Raw genomic sequence first — 18,730 nt, 5'->3', positions numbered from 1 at the left:
CGTAAGAAGAAGGGGAGATGCCACACAGTGGTAAAAATGGCCTTGTCCCAACTTTTTTGGGATTTGTTGATGTCATGAAATTTTGAAACAACATATTTTTTCCCTTAAAATGATACATTCTCTCAGTTTAAACTTTTGATCTGTGATTTGTGTTCTATTCTGAATAAAATATTAGATGTTGGCACCTCCACATCATTGCATTCAGTTTTTATTCACAATTTGTTTAGTGTCCCAGCTTTTTTGGAATCCAGTTTGTACACTCACACCAAATGACAATATAAGCCAACGAATTAACCAACTAATACGTATTTTTGGCTTTAGGGAGCAAGCGAAAAATGTTTTTTTTTTCTGTTTTTTTTATTTTACAGAATTCATCTTTTGGCAAAGAAGAGGTTGTTGGGTGCTGTGGTAGTGCAGGGGTAAAGTACAACCCATGTGTGGAGCCTCAACCGGGATGTCATAGGTTCTAGTCCCAGTCTGATAACCTTTGCCTAAATGTCTTACCTCGTTATCATTACCCACTTCCCTGTCTAACCACTTTCAAATAAAGGCTGCTAGAGCCAATAAAAGAACAGAAAAACACAGAACCTCTTTTTAGAAAAAGAGGTCTTGTGTTTTTTTTTCTTTGACCATTATTTTAAGAAGTTGACGATAGCTGACAATACACAGCATGAAAGCACACATAGGAAATGATCACCAAAACATCAGATGTTCAGTGATCAGTGGCAGGAAGAGCAGCCTTTTAAACTCGTATATCAGGCCTGGTTTGAGAAAGTTCTCATTCCAGGCTACTGTTTCAAATCTAATATAAAAATAATACAATGTGACCAAGTAGAGTTAGGGTTTTAACTCCTTTGAGTTATTTGTTAGTGATTAAACGTCTTAGTCTATAATAAAGGCAGAGAAAATAAAGTTTGCCATCTCAGCTGTAGTCATTTCAGAATTTCTTCCTTTGAAAAATCAGGACCATCTGCTCAGTGTTTTCTCAGCTGCTCAGCATTAACATGCTCTACACGGCTGCTTCACGTCTCCATGAGACTTGCTGCTCCTCTTGATTATGAGTTAAACTGTCATAAAACCCAAACCCTCCTGATAGTGACGATCAATGACCTTTCCTTGATCCTGTCTTGTTTTCCTTTAGAAGCAAATAATTTGTCTACAAAGTCAACGTCTCTGAAACTGAAAATGCTTCTTGGAGCTTTAAATTACTAACCTCACCTGGTATGCAGTCTGCATGCTCCAGAATCTTTTGGAAAGAGTTCACTTGAGAATTTATGTTCAGTAGTGACGATATTTTTTATTTATTCTATATATAAGAGGAGAACAAACAAATTCTCCCCCAGAAAGGCTCTGCCTGGGATTCAGTTAAGGTGTGTAGCTGAGCTGACTCAGAGCCATTGGCCTGGAAACTAGGTGATAACCTTCAAACTAGGAAGCCTTGTTCCTGCTTCCACTGGCAGAATTACATTCATAATGACGTAAATCACCTAGAACTTAGAAAGCTGAACAAGAGAATGGTTAATAACCTCTTTTTAAAATGTGCTCAGTAATGACTCAATGCATTTAACAAGCCTCTTAAATGTTTGGTCTTCACCTTCTCCTTTGAATACAGCTGTGAAGAACAGCTGAAGTCAAGTAGACCCATTATCCTAACTTTCCCTCCCACAGTCTTACATTTCCTTTTGAAATTTTCTTTCTTTAAAGTTCTTGATCAGTCACACATTGTAAAAAGGATCATGTTGTACTCCATTTGTTTATTAAACCTAAGGAATACAGATCATTGCATCATGTAGCATGGATGCTACATAATGCTACATTATAAAAATATTGAAAAAGCTTTTGTGTTTTGGTAAAAAAAAAAAAGGATAATCTTTCAGGGAAGCATTTGTAAGGTCAGTTAATAGAGTTTCAGATATTTCTAACACACATGGTTACATTTTTAGTTTATTACTCTTAAGATGAGAAGAGTTGCTTATTTTCAGTGATTTAAAGTTTTAAGCCAACTGTCAAGTTAAAACAGCAAATGGTGCATTTGTGGGTGTATTTGCTATATCCACCCAACTGGCACATGCATCAGAGAGAATCAAGAGCACCCATCTCTCTCTCACTCAAGCCTTCAGAAGCCTATAAGGTAACTTGGCACACTGGTGCTCAGAATGATCTCTACAGACAAAGAACCTTGGCTTCAAGCTTCCACAAAGACACCACTGGTAGGAATTGGACATTATGCAGAGTTTAAATCATTTCATCTGCATTCAGAAGACCAAATTAGCTTTGGTGATGAAATGGGTTTTATGTGTTTAGAATGTAGTTTATTTATTTGTTCATTCACTGTTAACTTAAAAATAGATTGGTAATATTATTTGGTAAACTGCTTAATTAGCTCATTGTGATTTGTAATTTATTTTGGTTCATTTGTTTGTAGGTTTTCAACCTGCTGGTGACCTCTCTGTGTCTACTCTGACCACTCAAACAAAATCATGGTGGTCTTGTATTGTAAACTGAAGTAATTTAAAGACAAAAGAAAAGAGAAATAAAAAGATGTCGCTGAGATGAGTTGTTTCTGCATCTCTTTGGAGGAAGAAAGCCTTTTCAAGTTTGGGCAGAAGCTGAGGTGGTTTGAAGAGGCCAAAAAACTTGACACCAACACTCTCTGAAAGTGGTAAAAGGTAAATCCACTAAATACCAGCGACCCACTGAGCAACAATTTGCTACAACAGAGCCAAGCTCCTATGGTTGTAGTAGTTTGTAGCCCTCTCCGCCCAACACCACCTTCAAAGTAAGGACAAAATGTAACGGTTTGCTCTGACCTGCCCTCTCCTAAGTGAAAATAAAGCTGCAGTATTTTATATAAATATTTTCACATATATTTTTTTTTAAACTGTCATTAGGTTGTGACAGTATGGCATGAGAGGTAATCTGTGACAAATCTATTTCCTCTGCTTTCTCCCAGTGCTAGAAACAACTAGTCAGTGGCAGGAGAGTTTTAGTGCTGTCAATCACAATCTAATGTGGTGCTGCTCATCCTTCCTCCCCCTCGATTTGTGCTGTGCTGCAGCTAGCATAGCACAGAGCTGTGCAGATTCAAACTGAATGCTCAGTTTAGTTAGCATAGCTACCAATGACGGCAGATAAACGATTTCTTATAAGTTGTTTCTCCCCCATTAGCACATTTAGCAGTGAGTGAATGAAGTTGATTACTAAGAGCTAAGTGCTAAGAGCGTCCTACTAGGTTGTTTTGGTCAGAACGGTGCATTATTTTAACCAGCAATAGTAATTCAGGAAGGAGATGGAGGAAATTGATTGTTTTCACAGATTATCTGTCTCATAACAAACTGCTACGTATATGTGCATGCATTGTTCGCTGGCCCAAGGGGGCGTCAGGTCAGGTAGGAGGGGTCTCCTCATGTGTCAGGGATTGTGATGACACAGACAAGAGTGTTAGTACAGGCTAAGCTGTGGGACATTAGGTTAATGTATCCTCACAGCTCCTCCGAGTTAAACAATAGCTAAATGGAGCCATAGAGGACAGGCCTGCCTGCAGCTACAGTCTGGGACTTGTCACCAGAGCATGAAGAGTCACACTTCCTGGAGTCCACTGCAGAAAAGAAAGTAGATATTTAGCTTTGATTTATTAATATGTGCTGCAATATAGACACTAACTATTCAAAAATACCTAAAATGAAGCACCTCATAATTTAAAAGTGCAATTTCTATGAGTTTTTTCACATCAGAAAATAACAATCAACTAGTCTCAGATTCTAAAATTATTCAGAATTTAGAAAACACACTCAACATATTTCACAATGTTCATTATTCATTATTCAACAATTAAGGCAAAATGGCCTATTTATGTGTGGAAACAAAGAAGTGCATCCTTGCAGCTTTCACAGGATTAAAGAGGGAAATTAAACAGGAAGGAGCTGCTAACTAAAGCACTAAAGCACGAGCCTGCATGAACCTAATTAGGCTAATTAAGTCCATTATCCTATTGTAGAACAGATTCCTGACAAAGAGAAAATACAGTAGAGTTCTCAATCTACCAATGAGTTTGTCCAAACAAACACACCCAAAGTGATGCTCTACATGGTTGCATGAGTTAGATTTGCAAAGCAGCATAAAAGGCTTATCAAAACACCCAGAGTTGACCATAAACTCCTTTATGTAGATAGAGATAAATGTGAAGCAATCTGAAATTTGACTTCTACAGAAGGGAAGGATGCATCGTGATTAAAATGGAATACACAAGAAACTACAAACTTCAATGAAATAAAGAGATGTTGGTAGTGCAGTGGGTCAAAAATGCACTATAATTTAAGAGACTGATTAAATTCTAGAGAGCATGACTTCTGAGAGGTACTGCTGGTGAACAGTGAACATGGTTCTACAAGGCTTTTAATCAAACTGTGTAATTAGTATTTAAACAAAACTCTTAATTTCTCACCTATTTTTGTTTAATAAACAATGACAATAATGCTGTTCTCTGTGTTTGTGGACTTCAAAAATGAGAATAAAACTCTGTTAGAGCCTGTTGAGAAACAGATTATTGCCATCATTTCCTGCTACCTTTAAAGAAAAACTTTTATTTTCAGTATATTATTACCATAGCTTTGGTAAATATATTCTTAACATCCATCCATCCATTTTCTAAAACCCTTGTCCCTAGTGGGGTCGGGAGAGATGCTGGAGCCTATCTCATACCCTAACAGGCTCAAATTACACAGCCATTCTGAGGGTCAAAAGTACGGAGCCCTCCAGGGGACATGAGGATTTTTTTTTCTTTTGCGTTCCCTCGCGTCCCCTCGCAAAAGGTTTTGCGTTCGCTCGCAATAATCTACTGATCAGTTCATGCGGAATATTGTAAGCCTTGTAAGCCTTTTTTACGGTGGCCGCCGTACTTTCTGCTTTAATACAAGCTTCTAAGGGTTTTCCATGGACTATTGAGTTATTATCGCGGGGTAATAAGTCATCTGATTGTGTCTATTGTGTTCGTAGTCTGAATGGTTTAAAGGGCTGCTTTCAGTGCCGTTCCATCTTAGCCTTAATAGACATAAACATGCAGTAAATAAATCGATTTTTTCAATCAGTTTTTTGCACCAAAGCGTTAATAATAATAAACACGTTTTCAGAGCCTCAGTGAAAACATTCATATGAATGAAATAAGTAATTATTGATATGACAGGAGCAGCGGCTTTGACACCTGGTGGTGGTTGTGTTGATGTGGACGTGACTGTCATGAAGTATGAATGGGAAGGTGACTGGCTGCTGGCTCTGTGTGTATGAGAAAGCGGGTGAGCTGGGTGGTCAGTCCTCGAAAAGTTTGGAGCATGATAAAAATTAAATAAATCGATAATTGTGACAGAACAAAGAAGAGGTTAGGAGTTAGGAGTACAAGGACAGATGAGATTCCCCGAGTTAACCCAGTGCGGCCGTCTATTAGTTTGCTGTGTTTTATAATAATAAAACGTGTTTATTATTATTAAAAATTTTATTATTGTATGTATTTTATTATATGTGGTATCATTGAAAAGCCCTAAATGTCCTCTCCAGATACCAAAAGGAATTAATTCAGTAGAATGCAGGGGGTGGGAGATATTCAAGTTTAGAAATGTCCTCTACAGAGGACAAAAATGAACTACTGGTAGTCAGGAGGATATAAAGCAGAAAGTACGGCGGCCACCGTAAAAAGGCTTACAATATTCAATTATGCCGCATGAACTGATCAGTAGATTATTGCGAGGGAACGCAAAACCTTCGCGAGGAAACGCAAAAGTATTGCGAGGGAACGCAAAAGAAAAAAAGTTTACATCTTTAATTTAATGCACACTAATATAAAAACCTCTGCTTCCCCCTGGAGGAAAATAATGTAACTGCATTAACACGAGCAAGTCCTTCGCAACTTCCACAAAATGGTGACAAGCGATACATTGAAATAAGTAACTGTATGCAGAAAATTGCTAAGGGTATATCTTAGCTTAGCTAATGGGACCTTTGTTTCCCTTTAACCTACAATTCGTTTTTGCTGTTCGACTGAAGCTAAGGACACCACTGCTACCGGAGTTAAATGCTGAAATAAACCAATTAAAAACGTCGTCCATTAATACTTTCTATACTGGTGCTTAGAAATAGTATTTAAGAGTAGGTATCTTAAGCAATTAGTCTCTAAATTCAGAGTACACGAAGCAGATAGTGGAGTGTCGCTGTATAAATCGTAGCATAACTTATTAGCTGAGCTGCTTTAAGGATACATGGCATCATGTGACGTGTGCTGTCAAGATACCAGCCATGTGGTGTAATGTCTTCGTAAATTGATTTACTACCTCCATGTATTAAACATATATTCATTTCACAAAACATATACGTATGTCTGTATATGACCTGAGAAGTCGAGCGTGTATTATCATCTGGTCCCATGGTGTAATGGTTAGCACTCTGGACTTTGAATCCAGCGATCCGAGTTCAAATCTCGGTGGGACCTCATGCTTTTGCGCTGTTTTGATTTGAAACCAATACAAAACTGTTTTAGTAGACACGAAATCGTCCTTAATCTATGTCCACTTCATTTCCTATATGTAAATTCTTTAGGAAATTTATGAAGAGGCCTCACAGGATACTCCATGTATCAAGAACTTTATTTCCACACATTAATGACAGTTTTAAAATATAAACAGCAGCAATGTGATACAGACATTTCTTTGGATGTTATTTTTTTATTTTGGAATGTTCTCATATCTGTTTCTTGGCTGACCAGCACTGAGGGAAGTAACCTGATACACTGTGTCACACAACACTTATGTTCCCAGCTGATGTGCTATACCCCATCTGTGCTCTCTGCTGTATGTAAAGTGGAAAGATTTGATTTTATGCTAACTGCTTATGCATCTGGCTTGCAATGACAGCAAACTTGTTAAAACTTCTGTAGTTTTACAATAAAGTCTGTAAAGGGTAGTAGTACAGCATGAAGCATGGAAAATGTATGAAAATAAAACTCCACAGGTGACACAAAATTTTATATTTTTTTGGATTTGTACAAAAATATTTTGCAGCAAACATACAAACCAGTAAAAGTAAAAACAATAGTAACAACATTTAAAGGCATCTGAAATATTGTAACAACAAATATGCATAAACCTTGCAGTGCTGACTAAAGTAAAAATTTAAAAAGAAAAAACTATATACTGACAAAAATGCTGTAAGGTTTATTTTTAGAATAAAAGATTTGCATCAAATTAAGATTTTTACGCCAATACAGAAAAATGTATGACATTATATAAACTGTAGGTGTTGGCAAATCAAGCACGTATTGTGGGATTGCACTTTAACACAAGCTACAGTATTCCTGGATATGTTATGAACCAAAGTTATTGTGTTTGACAACAAAGCCTGCTTGTAAACAAATTCAGTTAAAAGTTCAACTTGACTCACATACTAAATCAAGACTAAACTGTCTCAGTTTACGGTAAAAATTGGCTTTTATTACTCAGTTTGCTGTCCAAGCTAAAGGCTTCAGATAAAAAAAATATCCAATTTACAACTAAGCAGATATGAGAAAAGGTGCGCTAAGCTTTTGAAAAAAATTACCAAAAGTCCAGGGAGCTGGTTAGACAGTTAAAAACTAATTTCACTCAACTGTGTTTCAATAAGACACAAAAACAAGAAGTACTTAAGAAATGCCTCATTCAAAGTTTAGAGTTTTCAACTGTGAAACTGAGACTAAACCTAATATGGTGCTTTATTGGGTACCTTACAATGATAATTTGGGTTTCTTTTAGAAGGGCATAGATACATTAGCTGATGCTGAGGAATTCAGAATTGTCTGAATTCCTGCTTGGTAGACCCTGGCAGGTGACCAGCCAGTTTTTTTTTTGTTTTCAATCAGTGAACACACCATGCTTATCATTAACAGGCTTGTGCTAATAACACTGTGATGTGGACGCTGAAGCTGAGCAGTTAGCTATTTTTATTACCAGTGGGGTGTTTACCATGACGCTAAAGGAAACACAGAGATGTATATAAGCTATTTGAAATAAAGCTCCATTTTCAAAAAACAATCTAGAAAGATTTAGTTAGGTCAGGCTGTGAATAAGAGGGGAAGATTTGAAGCTGATAACAGGAAGGCTAAACCGAGAACAGCATAGTTGTCTTATCTTTTTGAGCTTTCAAAATGTGGGCAACAAGCTGGATTTGAAAAAGTTGCAGATTTAAGAAATCTTATGGCAAAGTTAAGGCAAGAATCCAAATTCTTTAGATCTGTTATTTTAGCAATGCTAGCTGTGCTAACCATGCTAATCGCTAACATTCTCGTGCAGTAGCCTCACTAATATAAGTAGCTGATTATTGCTTCTGGCAGCAAGATGAAGCTCTTATATATTAATGTGTTGCAGATTTTAAAAGGGAATTGTAAAAAGCTAAATGGATGTAGACAACTTCACAAAGTGAAATTCGGAACCAGCCACCAATTTCTGATCTGTGTAACTCTAGTCTCCTTGAAAGACATGAATTTTTGTGCGTGTGTGTGTTGTGGCAGTAAGGTCTCTAACTTTTTTGTGAGTTACAGGTCTGAGCTGGACGTTTTCAAGTTGCCATCCAGGTTGTTTTTCACAGTTACCATAGAAAGCAGAGCATTCTTTGACGTGAAAATACCTTGTGATAAAAATGGGACTTTTGTATTCCCTTGAACATTTTCACATTTTTTCATGTTACAACTTCACAGTTTGATGTGTTTTATACACAATTATGGACTACTTTGTACTGATCCATCACATAAAATTCACTGAGGATTCGGGATATAACATAGGAAAATGAGAATAGTTCAGAATACTGAACTATTCACAGTGTAAAAGCTCCATAAGGCCACAGAATGCACAATCTTTTGCAGTAGCATTTTCAACTCCACCAAGTGGAGTATAAAAGAAACTTTAGTTGAAAACAAGAAAAAAAAATATGATGCACTGCCTAGTAAAATGCACAGAAACAATGCAATGGCACAATAATAAACATATGTCTTCCTACAAGTCCTTGACTGGTGTAAAAATATCAGGTTGTTCATACAATATCATTTATGTACATACAAAGCAATCACTTTCCATTTACTTTGTAAATGAGTTTTTAGTTTCTTTGTGAGTGCTTTAGTTGTTGGACACCACAGAAGTTATCTCTGCTGCTTCAGAGGTTGGAGGTCAGGTCTTGGTTTGTGCATCCTTATCCTGTCTCTTGCTGCCCCACAGGCATGAGGTGACAGGTTTCCGTCTGTCGGTGAGACGGCATCTCGGCGGGGACCTCGGCACTGCCAGTAGCACGGCTGGTCTCCACGATGGAGGAGGTGGTGTGACAGTTGAAGTGATGGCTGATGAACGGAGTTTCTCCCAAACCCGTTTTCCCCCAGGCAATCTTCCACTGAACCCACTTCCTGCGCAGGGCTGTTTGGGCCTGCACATGAATTCAAACACATGTTTCTGGATTGCAGGTTTAAAGCAGCCATGTTGTAAAACTTAAAAAAAAGTTTTGCTTGGGAAACCCTCATCCAGCTTTGAAGTGTGTTCAGGAGCTCTTGAGTGATAAAAGATGTGTAAACTAAGTGAGAGTATGTAAAAGTACACCGTAACCATAGGCAGGGGTGGGCATTTACTGTTGCCATAGGGGCAACATTTACTGTTGCCCCTATGGCAACAGTAAATGTTTTTTTAGGACTATCTGCAATTGAAGAATGGAGGATTTTTTTAATGTCTGTTGCTACTTATCAAGATTTGATGTTCTCCTGTATATCTCCTGGAAAGAATATATGAACATTCAAATGATAAAATTGAAATGCTCAATTCCAGTAAGAAAGCAATAAGGGTTGCCATGGCAAAGTACATTAAATATGATTTTTTCCTTGAAAACCTTTGTTTTTTTTTATCTTGAACAACATGCGGACATACAGAAATACATGTAAAGAATAAAAGTAAATTAAGTTAAAAGATTATAAGTAATTTAATTCTTATTTTCTATTACATAAAGTTGAATATTTTTTTCACAGAATTGGATAAGGTTGAAATAGATAGATCAACATACCTCTGCATTGCAGAAACAGAGAATAATTGACACAAGGAGTCCCTATAAAATAAGAGACAGTTTATTAAACAATTTGTAACAGAGACAAATAAGATTATCATAATATTGCAAAAAACACATGAAAAAGCAAATTAATTATTAAAAGTACTCAGTACTTATATCAAACTACAAACCGGATTCCAAAAAAGTTGGGACACTAAACAAATTGTGAATAAAAACGGAATGCAATGATGTGGAGATGGCAAATGTCAATATTCTATTCACAATAGAGCATAGATGATAGATCAAAAGTTTAATCTGAGTAAATGTAACATTTTAAAGGAAAAATATGTTGATTCAAAATTTCAGTGTCTGCAAATCCCCAAAAAATTGGGACAAGTAGCAATAAGTGGCTGGAAAAAGGAAACTGAGCATACAACGAACAGCTGGAAGACCAATTAACACTAATTAGGTCAATTGACAACATGATTAGGTATAAAAAGAGCTTCTCAGCGTGTCGGTGTCTCTCTGAAGCCAAGATGGTAAGAGGATCACTGTGATGGCCCTGCCGTGTGGCAATTGGGGCTGGTTAATTGCTTGCCATTTGAGGTCCTTGATTGTGGGAGGTGCTGCTGTCACCTGGTTTGGATTTAAGGAGAGAGATCCCAGGCTGTTGACGCAGGGGTCCAGACGCCAAGATCCAGACATGTGGGTCTACTACATCTTGGGCAGCCGCCCTTATTCCCCTAGACATCATGGTTTTTAATAAATGCCTCTAAAAGGCTTAAAATGCTGGTGGTTGTCGTGTCCTCCCTGTTTCTTGTTGCGGCCCACCGAGCCAGGCCGTAACAATCACCAATTCCACCATTGTTGCGCAGAAAGATAGTACAGCAATACCAGAATGGTGTTACCCAGGGTAAAATAGCAAAGACTTTTAAGTTATCAACCGTGCATAACATCATCAAAAGATTCAGAGAATCTGGAACAATCGCTGTGCGTAAGGGTCAAGGCCGTAAAACTCTACTGGATGCTCATGATCTCCGGGCCCTTAAACGTCACTGCACCTCAAACAGGAATGCCACTGTCAAGGAAATAACAGAATGGGTTCAGGAATACTTCCAGACAGCATCGTCGGTGAACTCAATCCACCGTGCCATCTGCCGTTGCCAGCTGAAACTCTACAGTGGAAAGAGGAAGCAAGCTCAACAAGCTCTGCTGTTTGCACTGGGCCTCACTCCATTTAAAATGGAGTGAGGCAAAATGGAAGACTGTTCTGTGGTCAGATGAGGGAGGGAGAGAGAGAGAGAAGCTTTATTCAATAGGCTCGTGGTCCACAAAGACATAACACACAACACATACAAAATAAAATAATAATAAAAACAATAAAATAATAAAATCTTAGAGACTTGCATACCAATGATTCCACAGAGCCGACTGGTATCTTAGCGCACTAACAGAGGGATGTGAAAACATTACAATGAGCTGCACAAACGATGCATATACTTGTATATCAAGTTTCTCATGAGTGCCTGAAATGTTCTGACATGTGAATTACAGAACATCTCACTTGCACTGCTAAACCTGGGTTTCTTAAGCAGAATTCTCAGGGAGTCATTATAAGCAACCTTAAGCTTCTGCATACTAGCTTTTTTAAATTTACACCACAAAGGAGCTGCATACAAGGATGTACAATAAGCTTAAAACAAGCTTATTTTTACCTCATCAGTGCACATGTAAAACTTCCTCCCCAGAATGTTAGCCTGGGTGTACAACATGTGACACTGCCAATAAATGTCATCATCATCATCATCATCATCACAGAGCTGGTCTGTGATGTAGTGACCCAGATATTTAGTTTTGGAACAAACATTTAACTTTAGTCCTGACAGAAAAAAATCAGGGAAACAGAGTTGTCTGCTTTAGTCCTACATATTAGTACAACAGTTTTCTTAGCATTATTCTGTACATCAAATCTCAACCCATAATTGGAGCAGATATTCAGTAACTGCTGAAAACCAGCACAGCTGGTTTAGAGGACAGCCAGGTCATCAACATACATAAAGTGATTGACCAGGGTATCGCCAATCATACATCCAGTTTTACAGAGGTTCATTTCTTTTGACAGGTCGTCCATGTACAAGTTAAACAATGCAGATGAAAGAAGCCCACCCTGATGCACACCGTCTCACACCAAAGGAAGCAGAGATGTTATTGCCCCATTTTACATGCATTTTCTGGTTTGAATACCAGTAAACTAAAATTTGTATAATGATATCTGGAACACCTCTCTGTTGTAATGTGTCAAATAACTTGTAGTGATTGACATAATCAAAGGCCTTAGAGGCATCAATAAACCCAATTAATACAGATTAATTTTTTCTTAGATATGTTCTTGCTGCTTCTTTCAGGCCATAAATACAGAAATCAGTTTCCAACTTGGCTTTGAAACCAAATTGATTATCTGTTGTACTAATAAACTGATTGAGATGACCAAGCAAGATTTTTTCTAATACTTTAGATATCACACTCGCTACTATTACTATTACTACTTCTATTGGTCTGTAGTTATTAAGGCTACCAACCTTGCTAGTTTTGTCCTTAGTTACCGGCACAAGGGTGATAGATAATAAGGAATCAGGCAACTGTCCATGGGTCATAAACCCAGAGAAACGCATTGTAAGGAGCATAGCCACTTTTTGGCTAGCATATTTCAAATGTTCTGCTGTAATGCTATCAGAACCTGTTGCCTTATTCTCACACAAGTGAGCTACAGCCTGCTGGACTTCACTAGGGGTTATTATAACCGTATCACTCTTAGCAATATTTCCCAATCCATAGGGTTCACTTTTTACACAGCTAAATAAGGCAGAGTAGTGCTGTCTCCATAGCTCTGCTATATTATGAGCCCCAGACATACCCTCTATGGTACTGGGGAGTAATGCAGCAGACCTGTTTAAAGCTCTGATATCATTCCAAAAGCCAATGGCATTATTACAAAGCAGTTTGTCAGCCATGGAGTCTGCTCTCATGTTCTACTCACATTTGGAAATGTCTCAAATGGCATATTTACATTTTGCACTGGTAAGTTTTTTATAATCTAGGAGAGTCCCATCTCTTGGTCTACCTGCTTGTACTCATGTGCACATCTTATTGCTTGTTTGGCTTCTGCATGGTATCCTGACACATGTTTATTCCAACCTGGCCTGATGTTATTAGTCTTTCTCCATGTAAGGTATGGTCTTGTGCTCTCATACAAAGCACCAACGATGCCATCATACATAGTATGGAGATCTATACCACTGCAATTAACATCTGAGCACATAATAGATTGAAGAGGAAGACCTATTTTACTCAAAAGAATATTAGTTTTCATATGATATACTAATAAGTCATCTTTAGAGAGTCTGGACCATTGAAATTTAACTGTGGGGGCACTATTTACCCCCCATATAAACTCTGGAAGACTTTGAATATCCAGCATCATTAAAAATGGAGCATGATCTGACATAGAATATTCATATAAGATTTCTATTGATTTTACAACAGTATGGGCATCAGCAGAGCTAATGGTCAAGCCATGACGTTGTATGCCAAGCTTCACTTATATATATATATAAAAATTAAAAAAAATTCCCTTCTCACCCTCCGCGGGCGGTCTCTCTCATCCTCTGAGCTCGGGTCCTCTACCAGAGGCCTGGGAGCTTGAGGGTTCTGCGCAGTATCTTGGCTGTGCCTAGAACTGCACATTTCTGGACTGAGATGTCTGATGTTGTTCCTGGGATCTGTTTGAGCCACTGCTCCAGTTTGGGGGTGACTGCCCCGAGGGCCCCGATGACCACAGGCACCACTGTGGTCTTCACCTTCCAGGCCTTCTCCAGTTCCTCTCTGAGGCCCTGGTATTTCTCCAGTTTCTCATGCTCCTTTTTCCTGATGTTGTGGTCACTTGGTATTGCTACATCCACCACAACGGCTTTCCTCTGTTCTTTATCCACCACCACAATGTCCGGTTGGTTCGCCATTACCATCTTGTCTGTCTGGATCTGGAAGTCCCACAGGATCTTAGCTCGGTCATTCTCCACCACCTTTGGGGGTGTTCCCCACGTCGATCTCGGGGCTTCCAGTCCATATTCGGCACAGATGTTCCTGTACACTATGCCCGCCACTTGGTTATGTCGTTCCATGTACGCTTTCCCTGCCAGCATCTTGCACCCTGCTGTTATGTGCTGGACTGTCTCAGAGGCCTCCTTGCACAACCTACACCTTGGGTCTTGTCTGGTGTGGTAGATCTGAGCCTCTATTGCTCTGGTGTTTAGGGCCTGTTCCTGTGCAGCCAGGATGAGTGCCTCTGTGCTGTCTAAACAAAAATGACTAGCTAGCTAATATCAATACATCACCTTAAGCTTAACAAGTAGCCTGTAGGCTACTGATGTTGTCTATGTTCAGCTACATACATTCATTTTGCCCCCAAAAAAGTCGATTCCCCCGTTCTTACAGACAGGGAGTCTGTAATTCCCCTATGGATTTGTAATCCATAAGGGGGTCCAGAAAATGTTTGGAAACCACTGGGGGGGCGCAGAAGAAAATGTTTGGGAACCACTGAATTAGTCTATGAAGAATTCACTGCAGCCGTTCTATCCGACCCTCTGGCATCTGGAAGTGGTCACCCCAGGCCCTTTAGACGTTGTAAGTTTATTCCGTGGCTCATAGTAACGGACTCAACCGAGCCCTCTGGCCACAGCTCTTGGCTATACACTTCTGCAATGTTTTCACACTCCACACCGACTTTAAAAGAACTATATCTGGTGTTCCTAGTGACAATACGCCAGCACTAGGGTTAGTCGCCCTTGTTTCACCACCAAGTTCCATGTGGGTGAACTCATAGGCGCATCTGCAGTACAGTTTCGGTTATCACTCACTGCGACAGACTCGACAGTAGTCCTGGAACAGTTGGTGTAGGTCCCATTCACGGCCAAAGCGGCATTATCAGCGGTAACACAGTTTGTTGGAGCAGAAATCATGCAAGTTGCCACCTCCTCGGAGATGTCCACAGCCAAAATCATGTCACTAGCGTTGGATATTCCTGGAGCATACGTATCCACACTGCTAGATCCTCCACTGCTGGGCACCACATGTCGTTCCATTGCCGCAACTCTGGAGTCAATGGTAGTGGTAACCTCACGCAACTTCTCCTCATTGTCCGCTTGACGTGACACAGTATGCTTCAAGGCACAAACCTTGCTGTGTAAACGCTCCATCTTGCTAAGTAAGTTGGAGACATCCAGATTGTTGAATGTCACAGGCGGCAGCTCATCCAGGAAGTGGGAGACAAAGTGTGGTATAGCTTCCCCACACTCATTCAGAACTTTCAAACAGCTTTTAATGGCATTTGCAGCTTTCTGATTTCCTTCGAAGGCCACGTACCACTGTTTAGAATTGGAACACAGTTCAAACAGTACTTTTCTAGAGGACTCAATCCACTCAAAGTCGAACGTGTTTGACGCAAGCAGCACAAGCTCGTCCTGGCACATAGTCTTTATTTTGACCACAAGAAAGTTTAAAAACTCATCCTCTACTATAAGCTTCCCATCAGTAGTCTTGTGGATGTGCGGTTTAGTTCGGGGGCGACTGGAGAAGGGAGCTCCCGCAGCTCCTGTGCCTGACTCCACACCATCCGCCATCTTGACTTTCTCACTTCTCAGATGAGTCACGATTTGAAGTTTTTAATGGAACACTGGGACGGCATGTCATCCGGACCGGAGAGGACAAGGAAGCCCAAGTTGTTATCAATGCACCCTTCAGAAGCCTGCATCACTGATTATAAGTACGGCAAGCTCTTACTGGTCTAGTTCCTCAAAACTCTTTCGGACGTGACACGTTTCTTCTAAGAAAAAGTCTTTACTGAACTCAAAAGGAAATAAAAATAACAGATTCAAAAACAAATAGAAAGTGACAGTCAAAAGACTGCTCTTCTAAAGGTGCCAGACTTCTACAAAGAGCTATTGCTCTCATCTTTCCTAAACTAATTAGACAAACAACCAATCAAAAGGCATCACGCAACAAAGTCAAGCACAATACAACATTCTGTATGAAGTTTTAAAAATGTATGTCTGGCTCCTACACTGATGGTATGGGGTTGCATGAGTGCTTGTGGCATGAGCAGCTTGCATGTCTGGAAAGGCACCATTAATGCAGAGAACTATGTTCAGGTTCTAGAACAACATATACTCCCATCTAGACATCATTTCTTTCAGGGAACACCCTGCATTTTTCAACAACATAATGCCAGACCACATTCTGCAGCAATCACAACATCATGGCTACGTAGGAAAAGGATCCGGGTACTGAAATGGCCAGCCTGCAGTCCAGATCTTTCACCTATAGAGAACATTTGGTGCATCATAAAGAGGAAGGTGCGACAAAGAAGGCCCAAGACGATTGAACAGTTAGAGAAATGCCTCTCACTGTTCAATCGTCTTGGGCCTTCTTTGTCGCACCTCCCATTCATTAGACATGAATGGGAGAGCATTCCTATTTCTAAACTTGAGAAACTGGTCTCCTCTGTCTCCAGACGTTTGAGTGTTGTAAGAAGAAGGGGAGATGCCACACAGTGATAAAAATGGCCTTGTCCCATCTTTTTTGGGATTTGTTGATGCCATGAAAGTTTGAAACAACATATTTTTCCTTTAAAATGATACATTCTCTCAGTTTAAGCTTTTGATCTGTGATTTGTGTTCTATTCTGAATAAAATATTAGATGTTGGCACCTCCACATCATTGGGACACAATTTGTTTGTGTCCCAACTTTTTTGGAATCTGGTTTGTAGATTAAATATGTTTGGTGTAGCTTTCTACAGATTAACAAGCTCAGGGAAATTGTCATGTTTTGTTCGGTCCTTTACAAGTAAAGGATTTTGTACATATTTCATTAAGATAAGTTCAATTATTTTAGAGATCTGTATGTGATGAAAGTTACTGGTACATTTATTTTTGTTTAAAATAAAAATAAACAGAGGATTTTAGCGTAGACCTTTTAAAAACCTTATAAATTTTTTGACTGCAGTAGCTTGTATTACAGCCTCAAACTTTAACTTATTTTCTTTGGATTTATGTATATTTGTATTTAGCCTCCTTTTGGGAATGTCTCCACCAGACTTGGGATTCTGCATCATAAAATAGATCAAACTCAATCTGTGGACACACTGTCTGTAAACAGATCTGGATTCTGACAAAAGTCCAATTCTGTTCTCATTTGTCCATTTATTCCTGCAGGTATGTATCAAAATCCCTGTAGAAAGAGTCCTTTTTGCTGCAAGGCAATGATCAATGGCACAAAAAGTGAATATGCATGATGTGCTATAGGGGTGCTACGCTAAAGGGGGCGCCAAACAATGGTATAAAAAATGACTATAGTGGGGATTTCTGTATTTCACAGCTGTTTGCTTATACCTAAATGATGCGATCCGCATATAATTGATCTCGGGAAGGTCAAAGTTGAGTTCCTGGCAATGATGATACCAGATGTGTCACTGCGTATCCCTATTTTGAAAATCATTTATTGTTTTCCTTCCATTTCATAAAGATGCTTTATTTTTCTTGGTTTATCATATGCAGCCTCTTTTAATATTTTATTTATTTTATTGCTTTTATAAATCAGTCATAATCAACAAAATTTGCCATTTTGACCAAAAAAATAACATAAAACCCCTTTCTACAAAATGACAATTAAATAAAAACATTTATTTAATTGTTATTTAAAATTTAACATTTAGTGATTGGATAAATATTCACTCCCTTCAAATCAGTGCTTAGTTGATGCACCTTTGACACAGAGTCTGTGTGGATCTGTCTTAATCAGCCCTGCAAATCTGGAATTAATTGTTTTTTCCCCCAGAAATTAGTTTTCAATTTGACATTAAATTAAAAAAAAATTGTCAAAAAAAACCCCAAATTTTATTGACCATGACTGATTTATTGTCATCCAGAGGGGTGAATCCTGTAAATTCCCTCACGAGACACTAAAGTTTGCAAATATAAGGCAACAAAATATGACAAGGTTGATGAGATTTTAATGCGTTCGCAAGAGATTGTAATTCTGGAAAGTAGCTTAAAAAAAATCACACGTGTGTACCTGGAAGTTGGAAAGGACAGACACAAAGATGTAAATGACTTGTTTGTCATATATGTCTGGGATCCAGGGCATGAGGATGTACTGGACTCCCAGCAGCGGGATCAGGATGAGCGTGGCCCTCACCGCCTTCATGTAGGCAGTAGACTCAGCACAGTGCGTCTTCCTCAGCTTGGTGATGAGGACTCGGATGACATTCAGGAGAAAGAAAAGGTTTACCTGATTGGATGGACGGAAGACAATACAAGTGAAACGACAAAAAGATACAAGGCATTCATTGTAGAGGAACAACCTCTGTTGGATTATGTCCATTCTTGTAGAAATTTCTCCCAAACATCTGCTGATTGAACAAATAATAGGCCGGAAGGTCGACACACCAGCTAATGGACAAGGAAACTTCGTACAGCTCTGGTGTCAGAAATAGTACGGAAGTCCTTGTTGTTTTTAACCCCTTCAGCAGTCAACCTTTCCAGAGGTTAGTACATGGCCCTGGGATTACATAATAAATATTAATCCATCAAAACACAATATCACTTCAGTAAAAGTCAAGCTGCATTAACCCCAGTGGTCCAG

At 39.0% G+C, this 18,730-nt stretch overlaps 1 non-coding gene and 1 pseudogene across 2 annotated transcripts in view; one reads left to right on the top strand and one right to left on the bottom strand.

Annotated features, from left to right (window-relative positions):
- The first annotated feature begins 6,406 nt into the window (after positions 1-6,406).
- On the top strand, positions 6,407-6,478 carry trnaq-uug (transfer RNA glutamine (anticodon UUG)). Its single transcript has one exon. It is a non-coding gene; the product is annotated as a tRNA-Gln (tRNA).
- Positions 6,479-6,614: 136 nt separating this feature from the next.
- The window catches only part of LOC106910270 (calcitonin gene-related peptide type 1 receptor-like), a 92,126-nt pseudogene continuing 80,010 nt past the window's right edge, over positions 6,615-18,730 (bottom strand). The window contains exons 11-13 of the transcript XR_015763705.1: positions 18,161-18,376; positions 10,054-10,095; positions 6,615-9,429 (exon numbers count right to left, since the gene is read on the bottom strand). The product of XR_015763705.1 is annotated as a calcitonin gene-related peptide type 1 receptor-like (transcript). The remainder of the gene's footprint in view (positions 9,430-10,053; positions 10,096-18,160; positions 18,377-18,730) is intronic.

The sequence above is a fragment of the Poecilia mexicana genome, unplaced genomic scaffold (assembly GCF_051168715.1).
Source record: "Poecilia mexicana isolate PSO_F unplaced genomic scaffold, ASM5116871v1 scaffold_7, whole genome shotgun sequence".
Classification (NCBI taxonomy): domain Eukaryota; kingdom Metazoa; phylum Chordata; class Actinopteri; order Cyprinodontiformes; family Poeciliidae; genus Poecilia; species Poecilia mexicana.
This window is presented reverse-complemented; position numbering and strand designations above follow the sequence as displayed.